Source organism: Haliotis asinina, chromosome 8 (assembly GCF_037392515.1).
Source record: "Haliotis asinina isolate JCU_RB_2024 chromosome 8, JCU_Hal_asi_v2, whole genome shotgun sequence".
Taxonomy (NCBI): Eukaryota; Metazoa; Mollusca; class Gastropoda; order Lepetellida; family Haliotidae; genus Haliotis; species Haliotis asinina.
Genome location: NC_090287.1, coordinates 43,188,117 through 43,214,050, shown reverse-complemented (window position 1 = coordinate 43,214,050; position 25,934 = coordinate 43,188,117). Strand labels below are relative to the sequence as shown.

The window sequence follows — 25,934 nt, the reverse complement described above, 5'->3', positions numbered from 1 at the left end:
CAACAACTTGCTACCTGATATTTTTTAGTAAAACTGCTTACGGTAATCAATTAGTTGTCATTTTCAAAGAGAAGATATCATCTTGACTGGAGATGTAGACTGCTCACAGATACCCATAAGTGAGTGAGTGAGTGAGTTCAGTTTTACGCAGCACTCAGCAATATTCCAGCTATATGGCGGCGGTCTGCGCAACTGGGAACTGATGACATGTATCAACCAAGTCAGCGAGCCTGACCACCCGATCCCGTTAGTTGCCTCTTACGACAAGCTGAGTCGCCTTTTATGGCAAGCATGGGTTGCTGAAGGCCTATTCTACCCCGGGACCTTCACGGTTCCACAGATACCCATAAAGATTTGGGTGGACAGAAGGTCCGAATGAACCTAAACATTCGCACGAACACACCACTTGAACATGGTGGTCAGCCGTTCATGAAAAGCATGCATCATGCGCAAAGACCTGCATCAGTGTACACGGTCACTGAACAAGGTAAAATTTAGTTATGTTTTCATTAGGGCAGCCACACTGTCGGCGACTGTCAAGCATATAGTGCCTAATCAGGGCACAATTGTTAGAAGTCAAATAAGGGCTTCCACTGCTGCTGAACAGAAGGTCAGGAGACCTATTACGGTTCCATATAGCCAAAGAGAGTAATGGTACTGGGAGGGAGCGAGGGGAAAGAATGCTGCTAGGAAGGGATTTTGCTTCGTATTTTCAAACCAGGCAGTAAGTACTTCCTACAAGCTAAAAAGGTTCATTTCAAACACTGCATCTGCATGTAATCTTGAAGTAACAATAGTTTCAAGCCCATAAAAGTATGACAAATTACAAAAACAAAATAATATTATTGATGCAGTATGGTAAATAAACATTAGAGGCATATCAATGTTGTAATGACAGATAAGGGCAAGTCAGACAAAAGTTTGATAATCTTACACTTGATGCACATTGACAAAAATACTAAGGTGCATTTTTCAACATTTGATGCACTACTGTATGTTTTTTAAATACTCTGAACCGAATGATGTCTCACGGTGAGTGCCTATGAATGTCTGGGTTAGAATACTGGCCTTCAGTAACCCATGCTTGTTGAAAGAAGCGACTATCAGCCGGTCAGGCTTGGTGACTTAGTTGACACACGTCACCAGTTCCCAGTTGCACACATTGATGCTTATGCTATTTATCACTGGATTGTCTAGACTTGATTATTTACAGACTGCTGCCATATAGGTGAAATATTGCTGAGTACAGCATAAATCTAAACTGACAAATTCACCCCTGGTGAGTCTGGTATCTGCATATCTACACATTAACTTGTGTAAAGTTCTTGTTAGAAAAAGCTATGTCCATTATCAGTGAACACATGACCTTGAACTTAGTAATGGGGTGGCAGTAATGTTTTTAACAGAGTATATAGTTTTATAGACCATAGTGGCAACACATATCATATTTTGTGGGTAAGATACTGCCAATAGCACTTCAGATTACTTTAGTTATACTTGCCAGGCACACACCACTGGACACAGATGTATCATCTGAAATTCAGATATCAGTCTACAACAACAAACAAGTCTGAGACCCAAGTCTAGTCAAATAATGTTGTGCACTAGTCTAATCTTTCATCTAATTTACTGTTATACTCAAAATGATGCTTCGATCACGCCAAGTTCAGGCAGGTAAAGGTGTTTGACATAGACAGTGATATATATAGACATAAACAGAATTGAAGCACTATTTATTGACTCACATATTTGCTGAACAAAACTGTATCCCATCATGAATTCAATTCCTTATTCACAATCACCAGAATTGGTTTATCATGAATCTTCAGTATTGACTGATTTTTGTGTGTCATTCAAGAAAGTGACAGATACAAAAATTATCATTGTAACTGATATTTGTAGTAAGATGACCTTCATCAAGACATGACCAAATCTGAAGAACAATATTCACATGACATCAGCAGCACTGACTGACTTTTACCAAACACGTTCACTGACACAGTATGCAAGCTTTTCAGACAACAATGTTCTTTTATTCAGAAATGATGCATTCATAAATGCATCATGTACATGATTTTAACACATGTATCGGATAATCTACATATTGTTATTTGCTTTTATGAGTTCCACTATATATGCAAATAACAGAACACAGCTCTGTTGATGTGCATATGTTTGCATTAGTTAAAGGTCACATGCAATGTAAAACACAACTTTGCAGATTCTGATACCTTTCGGTATGCACTTACTGAAAACAATCATCAAAAATGCCAATTCAACTGATAAAGTTGAAAAAAAAAAGCGATGAAAAAAAGCCCACAAAATCACAGAGTTCAAACGATTCACTAAATTTCTGCTGGGGGGAAAAGTAGTTTCAACAGCTGTGCTGCATTGTGCCCGTAACGCAAGCGCAGGGAATAGGTTCGCAGAGCTCGACACAGTATTCTTGCCCACATGAGCAATGAGCCGTATTATAATCTTGGTTGTGTACACAAACAAATAAATAATCTACTCGTTACATAAAAAACTTGTTGATTGTGGTATGAAGCCTCTGTCACAGAAAAAGCTCAATGTCTGGTTTTATTCACACCTATATGTCTGCCTGTCTGTCTGCTAAAGACAATATGCCATACACAGCTTCAATCATTAACCATATGCAATTTGAACTTAACACCTATCAGGCCATACGCCATGAACAAAATAAATTGATTTACGACTCGTGCACCCGAGTCCTGTCTCTGCTGCATTATGCAATTAGGCAGGTGTGATACTTGTACACATGACATGTTTTTATATCTGTGGGTTGCAAACAAACTACATCCATTTTTCTCGGATGACTGGATCTGACGGAAACTGGTGCAAACTCTTGTCAGCTTCTAGTCCTGCTTTGTACTTGGACGAATGACAGATTCCAGTCACGCTGTAGTTCACCATCTCCACTGAGATGACTTTTGATAAGATTGAACGCAAATTCAGAGAACATGTATTTACAAAACCCAACATCTCTATGTACATTCTTTATGGATAACAACTTCTTCTTCTAGTGCATATGATTTTGTTGTTTGACCACGGTATAGTACAATATAAGAAGTTGTTATCCATAAAGAATCTTACTTTCTTGTGACTCGCCATACAAATACCCATCAAACAGATCATCTTTCTGTACACACAATGAGCCCTCAGCGTATCAGCAAATGAACCAGCCAATCGGAAGCCGTCGTTACACTTGGGTGCACAGCCACCCACTATGACTGGGCTCGGTCTCCTGAGGGCTTCGTTTCGACGGAAGTAAGCCCAGGTATAAAATATTGCACTTTTGAATCACGATTGTATGCTTATAATTTTGTTTATTTGGCTTTTTACAAGCAGCAGTGTATATTATATGTCATGAATAAGTGATACCTGTGTTTTAATTATGTTTGATTTTTTGGTTGCATGTTACCTTTAAGGAAGGATGGAACTGTATTCAGAATCAGTATATGGGATGAAGAGAAAAATCACACAAAATGGATACAAAGCAGCACAATGTAAACTCTTACTTTTAAACAAGCACAGATTCCGGAGGAGAGCGTTTGTTTTCGCATATAATAATTTTCATTTGATTTGATAATGGCAAAGTGAACAGGTGACAAAGCCCAATGTAATTTCACTCTGATTCATTTCGGGAAGTTAGTATATTGTTTAGTTTGAAGTACATCTGATGTAATAGGTGGCTCATAACCAGCATGCATAATGTATGAATGTGATTTTGTAAACACTATCAAATACAGCAGGAGGTGGTCAGTTTTGGCTTGTGTGTTTTCTATTGTAATTTATTCAAAGACATAAACAAAATAATGCATGGAATGATGACTGAGTACTGAGTAATGTGTAAAAGTGTCAACTCTCACGTTTCTGCCAAAAGTCTCACCTTCTTTTAATGAAAATCATATTCTCATGGCCTGATTATTAAATCTCACATTCGTAAAAGTGTTTTCTACTAATCACTATACAATGTTTTCACCTCAAATAGCTTCCAAAACACCGTAAAAATAACCCCCCAAATTGCACATGGCTCAAGACAAGTTAGCACAAGAGCTCTATTAAAAACAAGAGTTATCAGAAGATGACATATCCCCCGGCCCCTCATGTTTGAAAGGACAAATAATCTGAGAGTTACTCATTGTTTTTTTAGACTAAGTTTGAATTGTTTCCATGGAATTCATGAAAACTATAAATGCCATATATCTGTAACCAGCAAAGTCACAATTTGAAGATCTGTCTCATATATCTGCCAAGATCTGTTGAAAGATATGAAATGGTTTTCGAGTTGTGCTCTGGGAACGAAGCTCATCACTCCATTTTGAGACAAAGTCCGAAACGTTTCCATGGAAACAGAAAAAATAATAAATCACAAAAACCTTTAAAAACCAAAAGGCACCACTTTGGGGTCTGCCACACCTATCTAGAAAGTTTTACTAACAGATATTAAGAAGTTTTTGAGTTTTGCTCTGGAAATGAAACACACCTCTCACTTTTCTGTCTGTCACACATATTTAGAAAGATTTATGGACAGATATTTAGAATTTTCTTAGTTCTGCTCCGGAAATGAAACACACCTCTCACTTTTGAGACTATGTCTGAAACATTTCCACGGAAACCAAGAAAATAATAAACCACAAAAACCTGTGAATACCAAAAGTCACCACTTCAGGTTCAGATTGATATAGCTATGAAGTTTTGCAGAAAAACATTGAATGGTTTTTGAGTTCTGCTCCTGAAATGAAGCCCATCCCTCCATTTCGAGACTGTGTCCGAAACGTTTCCATGGAAATCAAGAAAATGATAAATCACAAAAACCTGTACATAGCAAAAGGCACCACTTTAGGGTCTGATTGATATATCTACCAAGTTTTGCAGAAAAATATTGAACGGTTTTTGAGTTCTGCTCTGGAAACGAAGCCCACCCAACCATAAGACTAACATCAAAATGTTCGATGGAAAAACAAAAAAAATCTAAATGCCAAAAATCTGTAAACAGCAAAAGGCACAACCATAGGCTGAGAGTACTATATCTATCAAGTTTGGTAAAAAAATATTGAACCGTTTTGAGTTATGCTCCATAAACAAAATGATTATGGACGGATTGATGGGGGATGGACGGACGGACAGACGAGGCATCGACTTTATCCCCCTGCATTACATGGAAGTAGCTAGAAGTAGTTAATGTCAGTGATCTAAACGGTCTATCACTGTGCAGTGAACAGGTAACTGTCATGATCTGCACGTGCATTTACCTTTCTCACCCAACACTTCCGCTGTTACATGTCATTGGCTCCCTCCCTCTTCAACCAGTCAGCGTTCTGCTGTCTATTTTGTTGACAGTTACATAGACAGATTCTTTCATACAAATGCATAATATCAGTGATTTACAATGTGATTAGGTTGTCAGTCAAAACATCCACTTGCAACATTTGAGATCGATTGGATCATTGGATCTAGAGATATTTACAAGAAAACCCGTGTCCACATGCATTTCATGACAAACTATACCTCACAGGCCAAACCGGCATCTACAACCAAGGCCACTACCCATACTTCACAGCCCCTTTTGAAACGCCAATCAATGAGAGTGAACTAATCACTGAGCCATGGGCTGTGTTTAGATGTGGGACGACGTGCCGCATCAGATCTGGCCCAGGGAGCCAGGATACGTTGGTCATACATCAATGCAACTGGACGATATTTTACTTGAATTCAAGGAATTAAAGCGTGGTGCAACACAAGGACATTTTGAGAACTTCAATGCTGTTCACATTAACAGAATTAGCAGCTTAAAGTGTGGCCACCACTAAGAAGGCACGGATCCTCAGTGCCAAATATCCACTGTTACAAATACAATAAAAATACTTTTGCATGTTTCTATTAATCCATAATATAATTTCATACTGAGTAGCTTGCTCACTAGTAGTGTTATTTTTCACCCAGTCATCAAGCTGATAACTCAGGACCTCGACTCTCCACCCCTGGAGAGCCCTCTTCCCTCAATTAACTCAAATCCGGTCCTAAATTCACTAATTTATTTGTAAAAATTCAATAAACAAATACACATTGTTTACACCCTTTATCAGATAATCTGTTCTAACAACAGTTGCAAAACTTCTTCGTTCTCACAGCAAACTGTGCCATCATGACATCACAGCATGAGAACATCCCTGTGACGTCACAAATAACACCGCCACCCCCCAAGATTCTCTCTATAAAAAGGCACACACACCTTAAGATATCCATCTGATGAGTACACTCTGTACAAAATGCACAACCAAGATACTCGTAAGTCGTGTAGTGTCACACATAGCTTTTAACTGCAATAGTTATTGCTATTTCTGATTTTCTCACATCACTCATGAAATAATATGATATATCATAAAGTAACCTTGGATGATTGCGTAACCAACTGAGTGTTTTTAAAAATAGATTGATAGCAAATGAATCAGTTAATGCCTTTTGTGAATTTGAATTTACTACTAATAGGAAGTTTGAAATTTCCCTTACTAAGCATAAAAAATAATTATAAGGTTCATAACTTTATCTTTAATTTTTCTCTCATGTTATTTACCATAAATAATTTTCTTTTGTTGTCCTTTATCGTTGTCCAAAAATGTGAAAAAATTACCGGAATTGAAATTCACCTAAACTGTGCATGAATGATGCAGATGTATTGGCGATAACTGTTTAGCAGACAGTAAGGATTGAAAATGAGCCCGAATCCTAAACCTGCTGGCTAGTGATCAGTTGTCACCGCACAGTCAGCGCCAGTACATCAGCATCACACATGCACAGTTCTGGTCAATTACAATTCTGGTATTTTTTCCCCATGGTATTTCACAACAATAAAGAACAGCAAAATAAATTCTTCACAGTATGTAAGGTGAGGGAAAATAAAAGACAAAGTTATCCTATAAAAACAACCTACATAATAGCAAGTACAGGTTGTTCAGGTAAGTCATCAAATGTGCACTGATCCAGAGCGATTCATGTTTCTCATCAAAGGTTTAATTAGAAAACAAGCTGCAAGTTGGTCAGCACCTGTTCCTTCAACTGTGATGGGCATGGGGACGAGGCTACAGTCAACGTAGACAGAATTTTTCAACATTACAAAGGGTGGATGCCCATCACATGCCATTATTTCAAAACATCCTTAGTACTTTTTGTCTGATTGTAATAAAGTGTCCCAACAGGGTAGGAGTTTTCTGATTTTCAAATGCCTCTGCAGTAAAATGACTGATCCAATTTGATCCCATTTCTGTACTTTTTACCTTACTATTTATTCATGTCATTTAAATATATGATGTCTTTGTAATGGTAGCTACGCTCCTGGTCTATTACCTATGATAACGAAAACACACATTTGATTTATTTGAATCCATAAAGTCATCAGTCTAAGTAAACGTATCCTCAGTAGTTTTCGTTACACTCCACTACTGAGTCTAACAAAACCTGTTTGGGAAGTCGCGTCAGGTAACCTTTGAGATTGACCAATCAGAACACAGCTTACCAAATCATGAAAGTCCACATTCGCACATACCTTTTGAACATTTTATCTTGAAAAGGTTCGTACCCGAACGATTCCGAATGCTATTTAGCATACGCTCGCTTCCGGGTGATGCACACGGCGTACGTACAAACATGACAACGGTGAGTAAACAATCGCTGAAAATAGTATTTTTGCCAATATTCAAGGATGTTACCTTGCGGAAATATTAGCTAATGGTAACCATGTCAACAGAAACCCCAAAGCGTATATACTGCAGGTCAAATAACTGTGTTATATACGGAGTTTTGTTTGTGGAGAGATCTGTGTCAGTGACCTGGATATTTTGAAAGTCCCTCCGATCCCTAAATAGTAGCCGTTGTCTGATTGGTTAAATCTATTAACCGTCTTGCATTTGATTGGACGTTCATTGGTCGCTCAAAGGTTACCTGACATGACCTTCTACTAGGTTTTGTTAGACTCAGTGGTGGAGTGTAACGAAATACACTGATACTAAGTTTACTCAGACTATAAAGTAATAAAAACCACAGGCTGAAAATTTTCTGAGGTAAATAGGACCTGGTATATACAGTTTCAACGCAAGTACATAGCAAATGCTTATATGTATTTCTTATGTAACAATGAAGTTTCGTTTGTATCCTCAAACCAGTGTCGGCCCGTAAGTTTTATCGGTCTATTAAGATTTTATGCAATGCATCAATTACTTCTCCCTTGCTGTAACCTGTGTTTGGTGGTCTAAACCTACATGTTATTTCTCACCATTTACTGGATGGTCAGTTAATGAATTTATAACAGATATAATTAGTAGTAACACTCAGATTAACCAACAAAGATTACACTTTGGCACTTCTCCTGTCTAAAGTAAATACTCAACATTATGAATTAATGTCTGAAGTGGATTAATCACCAATACACTGATTGATTGTTCATTATTGGCTCACTATATTCTTCAAGAGAATGGAGGACATCTTACAATTAGTTGCCAATGTGCTATGTTGGGTGACCAATGAGACTATACACGTGTAAAACTTGATATGATATATCACTGTTTCACATATTAGTCTACTAACAGACACATGACACTAGAGCAGGATTATCTACCAGCTTCTCATGAATATATCGTTCTTTAATGTGGATATTAATGGATACATTCTTGAACACAATTACAACCTGACATTGTTGCTAAAACTTCAGTCTGGTTTAATTTTAATATTTGTATTCTGTTTTTATTCATTTGTTGTAGCATTCAGAGAAGTCTGTATGACACGGACAACATACAATAGTAAGTGTTTAGAGCATGTGCGTGAAATATGATTTACATTGGCAATCTATACGTCTACATCTGACAGTCATGTTATAAATTCAAACTATGCATGATAGAATATGATAATAAACTAATTAGGTTTATAAGACAAAACTTCGTTATATTTCAGTCCTAACGGTTTTAACAATGGGCAGATGACTAAACTTCATTTGTTTTCATAATAATGAAGTAAAAATTCCGTTATTTTGGTTAAATAGTCCATACTTAAACTATCAACTGCACATGCAAGTGGTGCAGCAGAGGTCACTCAGCAGTCTACACTAAGGCTTCATCTCCGGATATATATAATTTTTATAGTAACAAACAAACCGATTTTAACTGAAAAGGAGACCCAGGGAGACCAGAGATTCAGAACCTAAGGAAATCCAGATTTGCTTCAATTAAGGCTTTAGCACTACAGAGAAGGTGTGACATTAGGCAACATAATGTGGTTCAGGGACTGCGAGAGAGACTATAACTAGCCATGAATTCTAGGATATCATCTGAGACCTCATGGGAGAAAAACAATAACAAAAGCTACAACCAGTTCACAGAAATTGCTCCAGTGCTCTGTTGTTCAAAACAACCTTATCTCTTAAGGTCAACCTTATCTTTAAGATTACAACCTTTGACCTTATTAAGGTTAGTCTCCCGTTGCATGAAACGAAACCTTAACTAAGGTTAACCCTCTAAGGTTGGGAATGGAATAATGAGGCTGCTTTTATTTTATACAACAAGATTTACAGAAGTTTGAGGAACCAGAGGGTGTATAAAGACAGAACGTGTCAATTGGACATGCTGAATTCACATGGTAACTAGGAATGCTGTCATTATTCCTGTGCTGAAGAGTTCAGCCTTAGTTAAGGTTGCCCTGAGGTTGTTTTTTGCAATGGGCGTATCTCTAATTTTAGCGTTATAGCTGATCTTAGCTAAGGTTGTTTTGAACAACAGAACACAGATCAGTGCCCCTTTAATTGTTTCATTCACCATCAATCTACTGCAAAAGAAATGCTGGAATAGTCCCACAAACAGTTATTCAACGTTACTGTATGATAATAATCTATATTACTAGTATTTCACATCCCATGAGAAAGTCAAAAAGGCCATAACCGTTACTGTTACAGTTAGCTGTGAGCAAACATCCACCGATACTGAAATGATTCCCATCCACAGCATTATAGAAAGACATGATCAGCTGCAGTAAAGAGACTTGACACATCAGTGAATAGCTACAAATAAGTACCAGGTATTATAATTAATTCTGTTCCATTAACTTAACAAACAGTAAAGTCAATTGATTTTGTAAATACAGCTAAAATATGTCAAACAATATCCACTACCTAGGAAGGATCAAAATGAGTACCAGATCTATAATCCTAGAAACTACCTCTAAGAAGGATCGTATTGGATGATCTGTTTGATTGTATTGGATTGTTTGCCTCCAAACACCTGATATATATCAGATATATATCAGTCTCTGATTGGATATTATGAATGCACATTAAAAGAGGTGGGAATAATAGAAACACAATTCAATCAGACACACTCTCTACTATTAGGTGCTGGTTTGTAGAACGAAATCTATTTACTTCCGGGCATATGTCCTGACTTTGTCTGAGAATGGATGGTAAAATTATTGAAAAGCTTTAAGTGAAATAAAAATCAATATGGTACTTTACAGAGGTCACGGAGAATAAATTGTGTAGTTTTTTCAACGATCAAAGCAACATGAGCGTTTGTCAGACCAAAAACGAGTCGAGGCGGAGCCGCCATTTTACTGTCACACCTTTCTATATCTTACATATTCAGGTCATACTTCCAAATATATATCAGAGTTGAGCGCCTATGAGATAACCGTCATGCAGAATCGAACCCGGGTCTTCGGCGTGACGAGCGAACGCTTTAACCACTAGGCTACCCCACCGCCCAGGTATTAGGACAGTAGATTTGTAGTAAAGTTTCAAGTCAGTATGTCATAGCTTACTGGCTTCCATTCTCGAATCACCGCGAAGATAGACTAAATTGTGCCTATAAAACCTTCTTTCACACATTCGTTCAATTTTTAGATGCCTTTAGATGAAATGTATTTGCAAGTAATAGTGATAGTTTCATGACCTGAAAATATTATTAGGGTGTATTTGAGGTGAGTGAAAAACATGACATATCGCCGATCTGTTCTGATCCGCCACTGAAATGCTACATGCCGTTGTTTGAAGTATTTCTAGTTATTTCTTCAAAAACATCTTTCACATACAGCTTTAATTCTTATGAGGGGAATATACTATCAGGTGAATGTTGTGATGTTTGAGGGTTACAGTTCTATAACTTCTTCCTTTCTTGTTGACCTTATTATTTGACAAAACTGGAAAGGTGTTTACAACGCTTTGTGATAGTTTTACACTTTCTGTTTTTGAAGGGTGTGTGACAGTGTCAGTTATTTTTTGTTAATGTCCATTCCATTCCCCACATGCAAAAAGATATCTGAATTAATTATTAATGTAAACAAAAATGTCTCAAAGTAGGTTTTTTTAAAAGCTGATGTTAACAGATGTGTTCTCGCGATACTTTTGCGTTCTTTAACATGTTTTGGGAGGGAAGGCTGTGGTGTATTATTTATTCTTTCATTTATTCACATATGTACTTTTTCCTTTTATTCTATTTCTTTCTTTCATTCATTCACGTATAATTTTTGCTCTTAATTCTTACTATAATTCTTTCATTCAGTCATTGAAAATTCCGACTGATACAATAAACTGGATAAAGTTTGCTAAACACAGCTGAAGTTGTGCTGGGAACGAGCCAAGTCACTGTGTGCGCTGAAGCATGACGAGGCACGCGATAATTAGTACAGTTTAATGGTGAAGAAAGCAGTGATCGAGAGTGACCTATCCCTGTTGTAGATTATCCCTGATTTAACCCCTGGGTGCCGAGTTTTTTTTCAGGCGCACATTTTTGTAAGGTCTGAAAAGTGAACGTTGTGCGAGAATTGCGCTCACGTGGTCCTGGATCTGGGTACAGCTATAAAATTACACAGAAATGTAGAATATTTAATTTCCTATCCGTTAGTATAAAAATAATTGCGACTACCTCAGCGGTTTGAGAAATGGACCATGCTAAATGTTGTCCAAAACTTTTGTGTGTGTTAGAAAACAGTAATTTTCTAGTTTTTTTCATTGTGCACCAATAAAAGCGCTCTGGTACGATTTTTTAATTTGTCATCTTTACGGAGAGTGTGAGCAAAGAAAATACAGCTTGATATCTGAGCGACATAAGTGTATATGAAATGGATGTATGTGCTAATGCATAACGTCATACTCACAAAATCAAAAATGACCTGCAATAAATGTCAAAAATTGATTTTCTTCTATGACGTCAAACGTCGTCAGAGAGGTCATGCACGTATAAAGATAAGGGGACATAACTCTGCTATGATTTACATTAGGTCAATGTATCTCAGAACACATGGAGAAAATTTGCTGTGGATACGGACAGTATGTTTTCGTTATGTTTTGTTAACAGTGAACCAAACTGTTCAAGTACAAAGTTCCCCAATGTGAAAGGATACCTTTTGGTAGTTTCACAATTTGTAAGAAAAGATGCCAATGTACTTCTTCAGAAAACAGGTAATAGTAATTTGGTTGGACCTACCCAATACATAATTTAGTTCTTAGATTCCAATACTAGTATTCTCCTGTTTGTGTAGATCTACTTTGATTAATTTTCCATCATTATTAACGGAGTATCAGCCACATTTTCAAATGTAATGAAATAACTGAAAATAATGCAACATTTTCGATGACGTCATGGCATGTTTTGTGCATTGTGTGACGTCAGAAAAAGACGATAGTGGTTTGCTGATTATTATATATTCCACCTAATTTCCACTCAATGTGTAAAAGATCTTGGCTTCTTCTGTGTCAGAATTCAACACTTTTTAGACAAAACATAAAATGAATGGTTTTACCACTGAAATAGTATCAACAATTTTTTATCAACACGGTTTTACTACGTATCTTACTGTGAGCAACACGCGCACCTGTCTGGCAACAATTTAGCGTAAATGAAAATTTAACAAGACCTGAATAATCATTGAATATTCATTTAGGAAACAGACTTTTCTTCTTATTATTATGTAATTATTTCAATTCATAAGTATGCAATGAAAGGTACAAAGAGACGGCTTTTTCAGTACAGAGCTTTTAGAATATGGACGTAAGGTTTATCCAAATTAAGACATGACCCGGTTTATATATTTTTAACAATTTTTGTATAAATATTGTTTGAGTTAGATATTCTGCCATCAGAGATGTGTTAATCGAATTTGTATTTACTTTATTATCTAAAACAATGATAATGAATCATAAAACGTTTTGGACAAACTCACACCTGGTCAATCAATATTCTTACATTGTTTTGTCTATAATAATGACACAAACCAATGCAATGAACAAGACAATTCCTTTAAATATGTGTGCCTTTACATTTCATAAAATGCACAAAACATTTTCATTAATATTATCAGTTTTACATATAAGCTGGAATTAAATCGCTGTTTATTAACCTGTTCATATGCAATATTTATCCCAACGTATTGAATATTGTACATCAAAGTTAACTAAAGCATATGTTGCAGTAATGCCTACGTGTGATCTTCCAACACTTGTGTAGAGGCTTAGTATGTGGTATAATACACTTACTGAGTCAATTTTCCACGTAAATATTAATCACTCAATCAAAACCTTTCAAAGAATAAAAACACATACCTTATATCCACATATGATATGATCTTGAACATGGATGTATGTAGACAATGAAATCAGTTTCATGTAAAAATATCTGAACGATACGCAAAATATACATCACAGTACCGAAAGTGCAATCGGAATGGTATGGCCATTGTGTTTACTCTTGTTCGACCTTCACCTCAAAGAAATTGCCTAATATGTGCAACAATGTTGACGTGTGATATCACTACCAATGACACATTTCTTTCAAAATGGCGGCTTCGCTGACAAAGGTACACAGGATTTTATGAGGACTCTTCCTTGATTCAGACATCTTTTGTACATAAATACGAGATGTAAGTAATCATGTTTATCGTTGGCATTGAAAATGACAGAAGAAGTACCATTGTCATTCTGCGTGATTTTGCATTACTCATGTTGTCACGCTGCGCTAAAAGTTTGACAGTTTCTTTTGAATTATCAAATGATTGCATTGAATCAATTTTTAATTAGATATTTCTCTCTACGATATTCATCCCCTGAATATTCTAAACGTATTGAGCCATTGTAAGCAATGATTACACAGCTGGATGTTGGAAAATTTCCTAAAATGCTACGCAGTGTAAAATTGGAATTTTTCTTTGTTTACATTTCAAACAAGCACTGTCTTTCGAACATAGCATTTGTTTTCATACCAAGTATATTCGTGTAAGTGTATTTTCGAAAACATCCAAACTGATTCTGGGTTTATCGGCGACGTTTCAGAATTATCATTACTGGTTACATGAAAACTTCATATCAGTGATCATTAAAATGCTATTTTTTAAATTCAATACTCCCAGTAATTATCTGATTTTCACATTTCAAAACATACAGCAAATAATGCCCTGAATCACGATTTTGTATAGTGTGAAAAATGGCGACATTTACAATGAAGCCAAATTTGAAAGGCAATTATAGCGTGGTCTGAGATAATAGTGTATGGCATCAGGAAACGGGAAATTTTCTGCAGGATTCAAAACTGTGAAATATATGTATGTGCATAGTATATTTCATTCTCTTCCCACAGTGGGTACTTGTCACATCTTCCTACGTAACCTCTGTTCTAATACGACCTTTTTGTGGTACGAGTATTCAAGACTCGTGATTGGAGGCAATCAGATTTAGTAGTGCAATCAGCGACCTTGTTTCAAAAGTGATCGTTCGCAGGATCTCGGTAATTTCCGGATGCATCGTGAAAACCAGAACCTCTTCCCGAGCGCGATACTCAAATGTTTCTTCTAGACAGAACTCAGTCATGTCATATTTGTTTCTCCACATTGCTTGCATTTGTCAAGTTGAATCTAAGTCAATGCAACATGTGTTCTGATTGGACAGAAAAAAGGGAGATGACTCTGCTGCCATTTTTTGCCGCTAGGGGATTTTATGAGAACCGTGAAATATGGCCGTATGAGAACAGAGGTTCGTAGGAAGATATGACAAATAACCTGTGGGAAGAGAATGGGTATATTTAGAATTTTATTGGACTTCAACGTGAGGGGTGAAGAAGAGGGACATATATGTCCCTGTGGCATCCAGGGGGTTAAGGTATCGTACCGTACCCAGTTTCCTGATGACTCCTATTTTCGGACAGCCATTTTACTCGCAATTTCTCACGCTATAACGAGAGATGTGACGTCATCAAAGGTGCTGACATCACAGGTATCACTTCGTCTGTCACTCCGGCAAAATATTTCAAGTAAAACTTCCTAAAGTGAGTACAACATCAAAATTATTGAGAATGTACCTTACTTGATCCCTAGATACTTTATGTAAAGGCATGATCAATTTAAAACATCTGTATTGGATTAACAACGCGTGTAAAAATCTGAGAGGTGCGTCGTCTGCTATGTCGACAAACTATACTAAAAGTCCCGTGACATTAAATGGAGGAAACTCTGTGAAAATTTTAAATGTATGGAATATCAGTAAGGTCAACGCTTATCCCGATTTTGATGTTTTACATTTGGAATTCCACAAAATATGATTTTCCAATTCACTTTCAGGTGTGTCCTAGGCAGGACATGTCTAATAACAGGAATTATTCCAATGAGACAATATCCAAGGCATACAATGCTGTGACTGAGGGTGGTATGAGCATCAGAAAAGTTGCTAGAACTTTCCACATACCTTCTAGCACTTTACATGACAGGGTTAGTGGAAGGATTGAGATGTCTTGCAACTCATCGGGACCAGAGCCTTTGTTGTCTAGGGACAAGGAAGAGATGTTGGTACAACATGTACTGAGTATGTCATCTTTTGGATACGGCTACACAAGACAGAATGTTGCAACTATTGCATCAGATCTTACGGTGAGCTTGGGTAAGAAAGATGAAAACAAACCACTGTCGCTTCACTGGTTTTATGGATTTTTGAAAAGGTGGCCTGAAGTAACAGAGCAGAAACCCAGATCACTCGAACTCCAAAGAGCCAAAGCAACATCTCAAGAAACTACTACTGAGAATTACTACAGTCGACTGGAAGTCATAATGGACAAGTATAATTTCAAGAATAGTCCAGAGAGAATACACAACTTAATTGCAAAGGGACTGATGGAAAACCATACCCCTTCGAAAGTTGTAGCTTCCAGTCAGGATGTTCCAGTGTCTGTCACTCTGCCAAGGTCCAATACCACTACGGTAACAAGGTGCGGCAATGCAATTGGAAATGTCATTCCTCCGTACTTAATCTTCAAAGGTCAGTGAGGGCGAGATGAACTTTTAGAAGGTTGTTCTCCTGGCACAGCAGGAAATGTCAGCAATTGGTCCAACAAAATGGTCCAACAGCGAAATCTCCAGACAATATCTCTCATAACATTTCCTGCAATTCACCAACCCACTGCCGAAAGGCCACTTTTGATCCTGTATGACGGTCACAAGTCGCACGTGTCTGTTCTGTTGAGTGAATGGGCAAGGGATCGGCACTTGATATTATTTATCCTACCAGCACATACTTCTCACATACTTCAACCGATGGATGCTGGTTGCTTCGGACCATTCGAGAGGATTTATTGTAATATCAGACATAAATACATGCGAGAACATACCACGAAAGGAGTTGAGAAGCATGCCATTTGTCACTTGGGTTGCAAGGCGTATTCAGCGGCTCTTACACCAGCAAATTTACAAGGCTCGTTCAGAAAATGTGGCATCTGGCCTTTCAATAAGAACGCTGTCAGTAAGTCTCATTTTATACCAGCGATGGTATTCAAAAGCTCAACTACTTCTGACCATCAACTGGAAGACAACGGGATCAGTCAGACAAATTCTTCATCATCCGTTGTGACTGACATCACAGGTTCATCAACAGCAGCACCTACAACATCAACAGTTTCCAACTTCTTTGCGAGAATTGATGAAACCATTTTCTGTGATCCAAAACATACCAAAAAGCGGAAAGATATGAGCGCAATAGTTGGAGGGCGGGCAATAACTGATGACGACATTCTGCAGAAGATGAAAGATCACCAACAAAATCAGCAATTTGCCAAGAAAGTTCAGGTCTCGTCATCCAAATATTCAAGATCATCCTCAAAAACATGTGAGAACTGTAATCCTGTACCTAGCACTTCAAGAATTGCCCTGCAGAACAGACGCCGAACTCCAGTAGTTGACATGCGCGACTCCGAATCTGAGATCAGCGATGACGATGACGAAGTTTGCTGCCAGTGTAATTTATTTCAGCCTTTAGAGGTGAAAAACTGCGTCTCACTTATTTTTGTGAAATGGACAGAATTCACACACCCCAGATGTAAACACTGGGTCCACCTACAGTTTTGCACTCCCGTCAAAACAGTTCGTTGAAATTCAGAGGTCTGGTGTCCATGTCACAATGAGAAACAGGAGTGAAAGAAAGATTGTCAGCCAGTTTAAATACGTTGCTGTTTATAAAGTGCTGTGATGTTCATAACAGAACTTCGAATTTGGACATGTTTTGTTAGTTAACGTCGGCTTTGCCGATTTCTTTCCTGCAAAGTGTCCCATACACAGTCGAACCTTTCGGGGATCCCCTCTGACACATGGACCAATCAAATAGGTGACATCACACTGATCGATCCGGAGTCTCCCAGCTGAACAATGTCGACCACACTGTTTATCGAGGACTCGATTGAGATCGGGAATGCATTGGTTTCACATTAATTTCAGACTCGCTGTGCGCATGCGCAGAGCATGTAAAAATATCTACTGGCTAAGTTCCGCTTTGGTCGTGCGTTTACCGAAAGTGTAAATACACTCAAAACAAAATGATAAAATAATGATTATTTACGAGTGACAACTGTTCATAACTGACTAAATATATCGATTTGCATATGCTTTTCAGTTATTGATGTCCTATTTTGGTTGCAGCCGCATCAGGAATGTGTGTTTTGTTAGTTGTGAGAAGGTGATGTGCGGGAAGAACGGTGGTGGTGAGATGTTTTTATGCAAGAACTTATTGACATAAATTAAGCTATTTATTTCACTACTCCCGGTCTTTGATGCATACAAGCATAAAAATAAGTTGTAATAGACATAAAACTATAAATAAACCATAAATATATACATTTGGTTTGATTGTTCGTTTTCCTTACAGTGTGTTAACACTATCAGTAAGGGTACGACCAAAGCGGAAGTTAGCCAGTCGATATTTGTTTCACAGGCTTTGCGCATGAGTACAGCGAGTCTTAGATTAATGTAAAACCAACGAATTGTGCTGATTTGATCCTAAAATAAATAATCTAAAGGTAAGAAACTGATTTGGAGTTCTGTGTCTGTCCGAAAACCGGGTACACGAGGATAATTAAAGATCGAAATGAGCAGTTTTAATGACGGGTATTTCACTTTATAACCACGATAACGATGTCAATGAGTGATTTATGCATTTGCACCCGCTAGAGTATATGTGATCTTTAACACATACATGCTTCCACAACGTTTGCTTCGCACTTAAAATATATTTAGCACAATCTGAGGAGTCCCGTGGAAATCTGCATGGAAAGGGTTGTTTTAGCAAAAGAACGTGGGGAAGCAGTGATATTATACAGTTGGTAAGGGTATACTGGATCACGGCTATTCCGGATCACTGCCGCATACATTAACCCCTAGAAACTGTAAATCTCGATGGATTCCTTCGCTCAGTCTCTCATTTTAAAGCTGATACAGTGCTCTTTAAGGTGATATATTCTGTTTTACTTGATCGGAACCAGAAGTTTACTTGCGCGCCCTGTAACGAGGATACCTATCATTGCGTAATTTGCCGTTGGCAGGTCAGGAAAAGGTAACTCATTCTCAAATAAGACTAGAATCAAGTTGCTTCATGTTAACACTCCACTGCATGCATATACTTTTCACCTGTGAAAAGCAACAAAAATCTTCTCTACATCTGCCATATTTTTGGAGAAATGAGCAATTTATGGAACCACATGTTTAAGTCAGTTCCGGATCACCAGAAAATAGGAATCACCTCAAGACTGCCAGCTGCCGAAAAATGTTAATTACTAAAGTAATTAGTTTCATGATCTTACTTCGGTTGCATTTATTTAAAATATATACTCACTCAAGGGTCTGTCTTAGATGTTCTTTGCACAGAGTAGATACATAAAACGATTTGGCCTTCATTTCGCCAAAACATAATTTGCGGTACAGAACTGTCTGTCAGGTGAAAGGTTATGAATATTGGAAATAACCAACTTGACAATGCTTTGGGGTTGAAATTGTTTTGTTTTGTTTTCAAGTCATATTATTCTTTTTTTTTAATAACATGATGCATTTTAGTAAGGTATGACTCACTACAAGTGCCAAGCAGTCTTGCAGGGTCATTCAGGCAAATTCTTTTGTAGGTGGCAGTGTGTCTGCTGAGCCAACTGGAGAACCTGTTCCACGTTTTCTCCATTGGCCTGCGGCACCGGCAGAGAAAGGAGGAGGCATGGTCATACTATGTCATTACGTTATTAACCACAGCAACTGAAAGTGACCTTTTATGACAACCAAAAATACCCTGTTACTTATGCCAGAGGCGGAAGCAATGAGGTTGGTAGTAGACTCGAGCTATAGTTTGTTTCATTTTAAAACACAAGAAGATACACACCCATAAAGAGTTCAAATAGGCTGGTATTAATAGATTATGCTCGTTAGTTTTACAATCAGTAACTGGTGATGTGATGTTAAAAAGCTCTTGACTGAATACAGCGTTAAATGCTCTAAAAAAATGGGTTATTTTGGCTCGATAGTTGTACTTTACAAGTTAAAGTCGCATACAAAAGTCACGACAAAATAATATATATCAATACTGAAGAGATCAGTACCATAAACCACTTATGTATTAACCCCAAGAAAATATTTTCAGCCCACACTGGTACCTGGAATCATGATTCTGGAGTATGTCGTTATGAGCAGCAAGTGTTAAAACTATCTACCAAGTGGATGTTGTTATCAACTGCAATGTTGGTTAATTATTCGTTTATCAAACATTATGGATATTGTTAGCGCATCTGTTTAATTAAACGCGTGTTACTGTTTGACACAGACCCCAGTTGCCCCAAACGAGCACCAATAACCGAACACTGCCCCGTTATGTCACGTGATCCGGAATACCCTGACATGATTTCTTTTGCGATATTTCTAAAATCAATCAGGATCGAATTAATTTCATATTGTGTAAGTAACATGAAACATTGTTCAGTCAGAAATTGCCCTTAGGTGCTTCAGAGGCGCATGCAGTTGGTTTTTCGTTAGTGATCCGGAACTGCCCTACGCACTGTAGCGAGAGAGCGGGTGGGCAAAACAGTTTCATTCACTGACTTGAGTTCTTTGACTACGGCAGACCTACTTGATTTTAGTACATCTTCAAGACAACGAAGTTTGTATTTCCCTCCATTTGTGTCCCGACGCAGTAATCCACCGCACCATTCGTGCAAACCAAAGCAAGAACGACAATGATGAATTGGCAAGCTCCGGGCATCGACGGCGCTGAGGTTGAGTTTTAGAAATAGAGTGGTTTCCATACGCCTCCTTATAGTCACTCGTAAAAACACGATCTTCGGATGGACACTAATTAAAATAACCATCAATTCAAAACATAAAAATATGTTTAGTGCATTCTTACAGTTGTATTTATTGTTGTAACTTGGCAACAAACCCACAATGCACTGTTTAAATGACTTTTTTACTTGCGCTGAGCGTGTACACAAGAGTACAGCCAAAATGTAACACAATGTTCACAGCTGCACCAGGGCGGGTGAAAATACCCCTCAACAACATCCACCAAGTCAGGTCTACAGATGATACAGGTGTTGGCTTCAGATGCAAAGAGGGAACAAAACGAGAATGGCAGTCACTTATTTGGTGGTAGACTCAAATCCGTTTATAATAATCACTCGTGCCACATCATTGATTTCACTGTTACAACTACAGTGTTTTTACGTTGTATGAGACAAATGATTTTGAAGTTCTATTAGTTTGGTAATATGGTGGCCAAAGGCAGGGGTTCATTTCATTCATTTAAAAAGTGCGATGCTTTCGACTGAATGGCCAGAGCTTTCTCTTGACCCTTGACCCATACTCAAAAGGAACAATTTCGAAATTGAAGCCGGATATTATGCTGGATATGTTTACAATTTTATCAAGTGTGTTTTTCTGTGTAAGAGGAAGATTCTCATACCATCCATGAAAGCAGAAAGTTAAATTCATAGTGTTGAATGTTTGGTAGAATAATTTCATGACAATATTGTCTCCAATAAATGATCACAGTTTTCACAGAAAGAAAAGCCTCAGTTGTGCTTTCTTATCTACACGATGTGAATGTGATTACCATGAAAGTTTATTATCAATGACAGTACACAGATATTTATATTCTCCTACTATTTCTGCTTCCTGTCCATCAATACAAACGACGCATAGTCTCTGGCCAAAAGAGTATGTGGAGTCAAACTTGACCATGGATCTAACATTCCTGAAGTTGTTTCCTGTTGTTTTGTCAGTCAGGCTTTTGGGGTGGGTCAGTTGCAAATATCTAACACCAACACCAGTACCAAGACAGACCCGGCAGCATGAGTGAGTTTTACGCAGTTTTTAACAATATTCCCGCAACATCGCGGCAGGGGACACCAGACCTGGGCTTCACACATTATGGCTATGTAGGGAATCGAACCCAAGACATCGGCGTGACAAGCGAATGCTTTAACCATTAGTCTCCACACCGCCCTCAGACCTGGCGGATCTAGAGTGAATCAGAGCTGAATTGCAGGAGTCCCAAGAAACTGCTACTGTTAGGCCTAACTACAGCAGTGAGTGGGTGAGTTTAGTATTACGCCGCACTCAGCAATGTTCCAGCTATATGACGGCAATCTGTAAATAATTAAGTCTTGACCAGACAATCCAGTGATCAACAACATGAGCATCGATCTTCGAAATTGGAAACCGATGACATGTGCCAACAGTAGTATTATAGGGGTCGCCAGACATCAGTTTTGCCGGATGCAGCCGGATCCTATGTTGATTGGCTGATCCAAGTCACGTGATCACCGTCAGATACGACATAAACAACCCATCACAGGCAAGGAAATTGGAATGAAAGGCGGTTTTAAGGTAGTCACGTAAAGTACCCTGCATAAGACGTGAAAAAATAAAAGAAAAAGGTTATGAATGAATGAATCTATGAGGTATTGTCATGAACAGATACTAGACGCTTCAAAATTCAAAAAGGAGGGCCGCAACAACGAGGTAGTCATGTCACCACTCTCCATTGACTATAACGCTGAATAGAGCCGGATTTCAAATTGCCCGCGCTCTCCAGAGCGCACGACTTTTGTTAACCATTTGTAAAGAAAAGCGCTCAATATTATTCAGCCCTGTCCTGACTTGGAAAGTTGATGTTTAAATTCTATTTCATGCCAGCTTTTCCCTTTCAAACATAACATGATGAAAATAATTAAAACTATACGATTTGAATTTTAGCCCGTAAGATGATGTATCCAGTTTTAGTTTTTCTCCAGGACTGCATTCACAGCGTGAGGTTTTAAAAACAAGTGGTTCCAAATACACGTATATGAAGCATATTGATATTATATGGCACACATATATAACGCCATGAAAGTCATCGTTATTTGGAGAGACACGTAAGCAATAGAAATGAAGAGACTAGGAATGTGTGGGCATACACAGAGAAGATCTACTAGATAAAGTCTTTCACCAATCTATCCATACAGATAGAATAACAGAAGAGACAGATAACAGCGAAAACTACAAAGGGGGACAAACCAGAGGGGCCAGAAGGCAACACCCCAACCCATGAAAATACAATACATGTCAGACATGCAAGTTGTAGTGAATCGGATAAAAGTTGATTTGGAACGAACGAAAACTGACTTGAAACGTCAACAGTATAAAAGACGCTTGAACCCTGGTAATCAAGACACTTGTATTGGATCATGATGGGAGTGACTACGTGTCTGGAGTATGGGAAGAGATTTACACGAAATGATAATCAACAGAGACATTGGAAGCATGCACGCTCCAAATGTACCTCCTCCTCGGGACAATGATGCCCCTTATTAGAGGTTAGGTAACAACCCTAATCAAGAGAGGCACTTACCTCCTCCTTCTCCACTTCCTCTCCTCCTCCTCAACAGAGACACCTTCATCTTCCTCAAGAGAAGCACCCTATTTGCCAAGAAGACCAACAACAAGAACACTTGAGGTTCCTGATTCCCTCGAATACGCTCATTTCTGGACCCAGTGGCTGTGGAAAGTCTGTGTTTACCTCTCACGAACCCCGACATGGCCTGATCCAACCCCCACCTACCCTGAATCCGATTTGGACACGAGTAGTGAGGGATCCTTTATGATGGCCCTGGTTTGCGCAAATTGCGGGGTGCTGATAGATAACATACGCGATCTACAGAGACATATCAGACATTGGTTTACGGCAATTGCCGTGAAACCAAAGAGAAAAACACCCAGGTAAGAGAGTGACTAGGAGGACAGTGAGGATGATATTAACCTCCCCACCCAAACAGGTGGTGGTATAAAACATCCATGTGGGAATCTGACATTCAGTGACGTGGAAGCTGAGGAATGGCAAAATTGGGCTTACAACGCTTCTGGAACCCAAGGTATGGCATTTATCGTGACAAGATGAAACTGCAGAGAAAACAGTACAAGAAGCAAGGAAGAACAGCTGAATGGATCGACAGAAAAATCAAACAAATGCGAAAAAATGAACTTGCTGGTTGTCTCATCTCTGCCATAGAATATACCCAATACTTCAAACAAGAATCTCTGTTTCTAGACACTTAAGACAGTCTGGGAGATATAAATCCTTCCACAGATCAATCTGATCTGAAAAAGAAAATCAAACACCTCGTGAAACCCAAACTGAAAGTCATTCTGAGTTGTACAGATATGCTGGAAAAAGAAACTGAGACCAAACCTGGTAGCGTTGAAGTATATAATGGCGGTGATAACGAGGAGATGAAGAGGAGCAGAATGTTTGAGAAAATAAATACCGGTCATTAGTATATCAGTCAAACAGTCAGAACAGAATGTCAACACTGCACGCATAGTTCAATTCATATTTTATGCCTAGTTTAATTCATACACCTCATAAACTGAGGCGTTTCAACAATGGGACACCCTGAATTTCTCTCTGCATGAGAGGAATTGTGAAACTGGGTCTGAAATCGTTAAAGGCAATGGATTAAACATAGACTAGATGCCCATGCAATCTTTTAACAGCATAGGGAAGGTGTGAAATGTGTGACAAAACGTGGACTTGCTGTTTAAACAATCGCACCTTAAAGCAGCAGCATGTGTATACGAGTGACTAAACTGTTGACAGTAATGTTGCAGAGTGAATTCTACTGTCCATTCGTATATCACAGCTTTGTAGTTAACTGATTCAGTCAGTAAATGAAGTGAATGAATTGTTTGTTTTTGTCAGTCTTTGCATAGTACACAGTGTTCATCAGGGTCCGAAGTGACCTTCAGTAACCCATAGCTGTTTGAAAATAACTGTAACAGCATTATAAAAAAAATCAAAATAACATACTCTCTCATCTCGACAACCAGAATAAAGTCATCATGTTGACGATTGATTTTGTCTGTGGCATTTGATACCGCCAACCATACAACCTGTTTGAGACATACTTGACATCAAAGGATCAGTATTGTCATGGATAAATTCATATCTACCAGAGAGAACACAGACAGTTGTAGTGGGTAATGATGCACTACAGTAGACAAGTGCCCTAGGAATCTGTATTAGGTCCCCTCCTGTTCGTTATTTACATGCTATACTTGGAGACTACATGCTTCAGGAAACATTGTATTCTGTTTCACGGCTATGCTGATGACACTTAGAATACCAATGCTTCAATACTGACATCATTGAAAGATCACACAAGATAACTGGAACACTGTATTCTTGACATCAGGTTGTGGATGAATTCTGTTTGACGAAAGCATTTGCAGACTTCAATGTGAGGCCTTTCAGTCTGCCACAGTGACGAATCTAGGCGTCTATTTTGGTTCTTTCATGAATGTGAGACGACCAATCACGTATGTATGTCAGATGTCCAGTCATCAGCTCCATCAAACTAGACGATTACAGCGTTTCCTTAGAAAAAGGTCAGCAAAAACGCTTGTTGAAGCCCTTGTGATTTCCCGCTTATCACCAACTCCCTCCTGTACGGTATTCCTCCTTCACAGTTTCAATGCCAGGATAATCACAAAGAGCCAGTGATGCATCAAATAACATCGGTTCTTTGACAGCTTCACTGGCTCCCTGTTCCCTAGTCCAAGTAAACTTACTCTCAGTACTTTTCGTTACACTCCACTACTGAGTCAAACAAAACCTAGTAGGAGGACATTTCGAAGGTGAGGTCCTCATATTGATCAAGCTCTTCCTGAATCTTGCCTATCACATCGCTGTCAAAAAGGACAGAACATTCAATGATATCTATAAATATTTTTTGATTAGTTTTAAGGACAAGACAAGGTTTTTTGGCTGGAATTCTTCTGATCCTGTATATGGGCCTAGTTCAAAGACGTTTGAAATCATCATTTTCCATGACGCCCTGGACATGTTCAGGGTCGTACCATAGACGGACCTCAGAGTCAAAGCTACAGGCATGGCAGAGACGATAATAAAAGCAGCGAGCCATGCCATTATTATTATTGTTATCATCATTTAGACCAGGAGGCAGAGAGGCTTCTTCAGCGGTTTATCTCCAGCGACACATGAGTAACTTATGAGATAGACATGAACACCCTGCACAACGTTCGGAAACAGCACAATCTGAATCAGGTTTGGCCGGAACCAACTGACCACAAGGTACACCTCATTGCTTGCATGTCCT

The 25,934-nt window shown here is 38.4% G+C and overlaps 1 protein-coding gene across 2 annotated transcripts in view; it reads right to left on the bottom strand.

The window, feature by feature from the left end:
• The window catches only part of LOC137293537 (E3 ubiquitin-protein ligase FANCL-like), a 79,573-nt gene extending 59,005 nt beyond the window's left edge, over positions 1-20,568 (bottom strand). The window contains exon 1 of one of the 2 annotated variants that reach the window (XM_067824152.1): positions 20,408-20,568. The gene's annotated coding sequence lies outside the window, so the exon portion shown is untranslated. The remainder of the gene's footprint in view (positions 1-20,407) is intronic. The other variant, XM_067824153.1, reaches the window with a different exon arrangement.
• Between the last annotated feature and the right edge of the window lie 5,366 nt (positions 20,569-25,934).